Source organism: Limulus polyphemus, unplaced genomic scaffold (genome assembly GCF_000517525.1).
Source record: "Limulus polyphemus unplaced genomic scaffold, Limulus_polyphemus-2.1.2 Scaffold136, whole genome shotgun sequence".
NCBI classification, from domain to species: domain Eukaryota; kingdom Metazoa; phylum Arthropoda; class Merostomata; order Xiphosura; family Limulidae; genus Limulus; species Limulus polyphemus.
The window spans coordinates 85,681-91,472 of NW_013665746.1; the positions used below are offsets into that span (position 1 = coordinate 85,681).

At 32.6% G+C, this 5,792-nt stretch overlaps 1 pseudogene; it reads right to left on the bottom strand.

The window, feature by feature from the left end:
* Positions 1-5,792, bottom strand: part of LOC106474078 — a 26,292-nt pseudogene that overhangs the window by 5,422 nt on the left and 15,078 nt on the right.

The following is a 5,792-nucleotide window of genomic DNA, read 5'->3' on the forward strand; positions in this document are numbered from 1 at the left end:
TGTTGGGTGTGACAGGGATTCGAACCCGCGACCCTCTGATTGCGAGTCGAGTGCCTTAACCACCTGGCCATGCCGGGCCTAAAAACAAAGTTAGAAACCGGGTTGCGATACCCGTGGTGGGCAGAGCACAGATAGCCCATTGTGTAATTTTGTGCTTAACTTTAAACAAACACTCAAAAACAAAACAAAAGACGTTCACAGCTCTCTCTAGGAGAAATTCGGAAGACATAACAGGGTCATTTTTCTTAGTGTGTACTATTGGTTACCCACGTCACATGGTCATTCCAAGAGTAAAAACACGGAGAAAAAAATGTGATGTTGCTAAACCTCTACACAGTTGACCTATATAGAAAACTACATCATTAAACCCCAGAGAAAGAAAGTCCTAACAAGCTTTGCCTCATAGAAGTTTTTGTAAACAAGGATAAAGTATTTCATGTTGTACTAGAGATTACACCGACCTTTGTGTTGTGTGAAATGTGTTTCAGAACACTGCTCTACACAATTAGAACTATATTAAATTGTAATATTCATTGTACTTCAGAACATGGTTTAAATCGTGAAAGTAAACCCACAAGTATTATAATATAAAAATGGCGCTTTCCTTCTTTATCTATTGATAAATTTCTAATCGTAAAGTTTCTTGTTTAGGCAGTGGCATAGTGAGGGGGTTGCAGGAGGTGGACATTTGTCCCCAGTCGCCGGGTTCGGGGGGGGGGCGCAAAATTAACAACTACTTTACCAAGAACTTAGCTTTTCCATAAGACTAAGGCTCATTAAAATGTTTTTGATATGCTTGACATCAAATACTAGTATATCATTATAAGTTTCATGTCTAGAGAAATCCCTTGGTTTTCAGTGTTAGGTTGATTAAAATACGCTGACATCTCATAGTCGATAGGAACTTTAGACACCCTCACTACGCCACTCTGTTCAGTCTTGCCGAATGCTACTCGGAGTGTATGAAGAACAGATTCAATAATGATTAACCTTATCTAAAGTTCCTACTTATGTACCACACACACACACAAACAAACGACATATTGGTTTATCAACAATACAAATCGGTTTGGATAGTTAACTGTATAGCTTACAATCTTTCAATTTACTTTGTGGAATCGATGAAAATATTTCCACATGATACCTCCATTTTCACATTACCTAACACTGACCATAGTGTTAATAATCTGAACATCCCTCTAGTGAGAATAGATTTAAATATCAAATGTATCTTTATAATAATAACAATAAGTCATTGACAATTATACTGAAATAAGCCTTATTTATTTATGTTACGTTATTTTTCACACACATATATCCTTCTAATCTCTGTGTGATAATGTCATTTAACTCAATGAAACGTTGCAGCTTTCCCTCTTAAACTCTTCTAGAATATTAAAACAAAGTTAGAGTTTATTGTACTATTTTCGTAAAGGTGACATCTAAAGAAGTACATTTTCCCGTTTTTTATCTTTGAATTGTGTGCACTATTATGAAGCTTGGTGTAAGAATCGTTTGGACTTGAGAGAGGTAGGAAAGCGGCCAGTCAGTCTCTAATGGATTAGGGGATTACAGTACCAAGTGATTAGTTTTGGAGAAATCGGTCACTTTTCTTGTTTAGCTGCTTTGAAGTTTACAAAACCACTTACGATTATAAGCGTTATAGTTCTTATACTGAAAGCAGGTGTGCAGGGTCGGACAGAAAGGGTCCTTTTGGCTTGTTTTTGGAAAAGAAATGTATAGAAAGAGATTTAAAAGAAGGAAGAAGGAGAACGAGAAATGTAAGAAGCGGGCGAAAAAAAAATTGCCAGTAAGAACCAAAATTAGTTCTAAACCCTTATGTTATTGGTTACAGTAATAAATAGGTTTAAATGAGTATGAACCAATTCTTAATAGAAATAAGTACAACGTTAATAAAATTAAAGAGAAAGCGACGTGCGAGTATAGCAACAAAGTGGTATTAGAAACGTTCTATTGCATGTCCCAAGACATATTAACTAAGTAAACAAAGAAAGGTATATCTTAACACTGTTCTAAGTATAGATTGGTCAACTTCTACTTTGGCAAGATGCCTTCTGATAATCAGTGTACTTATCGTGTCCACATATTACATCTGTATTTTATTTCGCGTAATTACACAAAGAAATCTTCCCCACCCGTTTGTTGTTATTAAATTCCAACTTGTGTTTTAGGATGGTTCTAAACGTATCAAACCTAGCTATTTGTTACAGTGAAACATTTATACACGTGAACGTTCCTAGATAAACATGCATGTTTTCCACTACAGACATTCATTAACTGGTATTCTCCATCTTTTATTTGTATATAAATTCCCTCTCATGTCACAACTATCCCAATTCAATTTTTCCCAAGGCTGCAAAAGTTGAATATGTATTCATATCAAGGCAAAAAAGAAAAAGATAAATATTTTATTGCATATTGATTTTTGATACCTTCTTTCTTAAATATACCTAGGTTCAAAAATATAACCTTAAATACAGCAAATATTTTAACAAGTTCCAAAATACTCACACTAATTTGATATTTTCAGCCGGTATGTCGAAAGCAAAGTACTCGTAAACCATCAAAAATACAAGAAACAACATCACAAAGATCCCCAAGGAGCTGAAAAGTAAAAGAAAATGATCTGAAGTTGGGTAAATTAATCAACTCTTACTAAACACTTAATGTTGTCAAATATTATTTCAGTATCATACATACACACATACAAAATCATAAAACTGATACGACCATGCTTCATGCACATAAAATATGGCCTCACTACAGAATACCTCATACCTTGTCTTTTAAAATATTACTTTTATTTTAACTTTTTTTTTGTAATAGCAAAAGTCTTACAAAATACACTGAAAAAACAACAACAATAAAAATAATAAACGTTATGTATTTACAGCATTTTCATTCTGACATCATATTAAAACTATTTTATCTTTAGGCTTATCATGTCAAATTAATTGAGAGCGTTCGATGGTTTTTTCCTTTGTTTCAAGGTTCCACAAGTTAGTGCTAGTAATTTGGAATGGCCATACTTTATCTATAACTCATAAAACAGTATAACACACTTCATTATCTAACTTAAATAAATTATACATTCCAGCAAAAACAAATTTTTCAAGCATCACAATAACACAAGGTAAATATTAATGGAGCGGAATATTGTCTCTTTTTGATTATAAGAAAACTTTTGGGAACTTAATATGAAGTATATGAAGTTATAAATTGTCATAACTAAGCAGTTGTAGATATATTATTTGATTATATTGAGGATGTTCTCTTGATTTTTATGTTTTTACTGTGCAAGAATTTCTAAATTTTGTTACTTATACACGTTTCAAATGTCGTTATATTATTCAAATTGTTTCTTAATTTGTTTATGTTGTGGCTATCCGTTTTTAATTATCACATACCGTTTACAATTATGAACTTTCTGCCGGACATCATTAAACAAAATAAAAAAAAATTGAAGCATTATTTCTCAGTAAAAATAGCATTTTAGGTACAAATCAACAACTATACTTGAAATATAATTTCGAAGGGGCATTGAAACTATTGGATTTATCTAAAAATGGTATTTTATTGTAAAATTCTTCTATATATTTTTAGTGGAGTTAATTACTCCTTACTATAAAACACATCAAATCCACCATTCGTGGTACAAGATTCTACAGCTATAAGTTAACTTACAATATCCAGCTTTACTAACTTTGATAAAACAAGAAATATGTTTCGATTAGTTTGATAACCAGCTGCTGAAAATGTCATTTAAATGGCCATAACAAGTCTTTCCTGTCAATTTGGCCCCGACGCTTAATATATTTGACATGCTGTGAGCTTACTCAATAGCGAAAATCTGAAAGTTTTTCAAGCCCAAGGTTTCGAGTTTCACGTGGCCACCACTTTTAGCTGTTAGAAACGTGTTAATTGGCACAGATTAAAAGCAGTCAGCAAAGACAACAGCGATTCTAAAGAATTTCGAAAAAAAAAATAAATACATAGATGAACATTTTAATTGTATATACATAGTAATTACCAACTGGTGAGAATAAAATAGTCAAAAAATAATTCATTCATCTATATTGCGTTTCATATTCATGTACCATTACAATCATTTTTATTTGCTTTTCATGATTAATTCGGACAAAACCAAATATTTTTTAAGGTTTCCAAATGACCAATAAGTTCCTCATACCCTGCATATCTCAAAAAATCCAGTCGCTGAAAGAAGCACATGGGAAGTATGAATATCAGCGCAGTAAGAAACACCGATGTATGTCGATTCAAGTACCAGTAGTGGCAGAAATCATCCCCATATAGCGAAGCAAAAACTAAAATAAAAGTTACAATAATATATTAACAAAACAAATACTACAAAATGTTTTACCTTATAAAATATCCTAACTAGGTCTTTATCAGCATTAAATTTTATTTCGTAAACATTTCTGTTCACTACATCCATGTTCAATATTATGCTCTTATTAATAAAGAAAAATCTTAGTGTTTTAACTAAACACTACACATATTGACTGAAAAGTAACAGCGAATTCACGAGAACAAGCACCCTTGTTTGTTCGACTCGCGCTTTACCTTTATTTTCCCAAGCAAAAATAATACATGCTACTTAAAATCAGATGCTCAGTTATCAAATTACTTATCAAAGTAAGTATTTCTTGTAGAAGCTCACACACAACAAAGACTATTTTGGAGCTTGAGAAATGAATACAAAGCATATCCAACAAAATAAGAGCAATATGGAAACTACAACATTATTAACGTGCTAATATATTCTATTAGTTTCCTAGCTGTTACGTCAAGTAGATATTGACTTAGCCAGTTTAACTGAGATTTCAAACTCTGAAAATACAGAAAATTTGGATTTGGATGAACTAGGCGTCCAAAACGGATGTCTCAGCATTAACTGAGAATTATTGGTCCTTTCATAAGGAGTTTTTTTTTTTATCGTAGTGTGGGTGATAATTCGCACAGACGTTCACAAAGTTAAATGCAGACCACATGGGTATAAACTTCCACCAGTTTTTAACATAAAGAGCTATGTAACCAAACTGTTTTCTCACCAGAAGAAGCGGCGGAAGTAATCTTTATCACTGCTCGATAAGGCAAAAATGTAATGAAGAGCACAAAGTTGGATGGAAAAGTTTTCCCCAGTGATGTATCACGTAATGAAATTGGGACCAATAATGTAGTAACAAGCTTAGAAGTTTGTACTGATAGCACCATGCTCTGATAGTAATAACATCGACGATTTGTGAACATCAAGAGTATGATGTCGAAGTGTGGCCAAGGAATGCAAGGATGTTCTACTTCACCATTTCATTGATCTTATGAGAAATTTTGGTATTTCAGAGGCAGCAAGTTGGTTGAAAACACAACCATCTAACCCTGATGAACTTTTCTCAACAGGTCAGCAAGTTCAATCAAGTGTCTTAGACGACTTAGTAAAACTCCTATTATAGAGGTCTAATATATATTTCATTATTTATATTACAAGCAAGATTGCTTTATTATGAGACCCCTGTTACGTATTGAGAATTTGAAATAATCCAAGGCCACGTTAAATAATTTAACTTTTAATAGTACCTTGGATTTAGTGGTTAGAAATATGCCGATATCCTATTTAATTTACGCCAACAAGATTGATTCACACCGTTTTTGTTTTGAAACAAATACATTTTAACACTATAAAATTTACAATAGCAACTATTATGATTAATTACTACAAACAAAGTTTTATAGACAGTCTCCTTAATATCCAG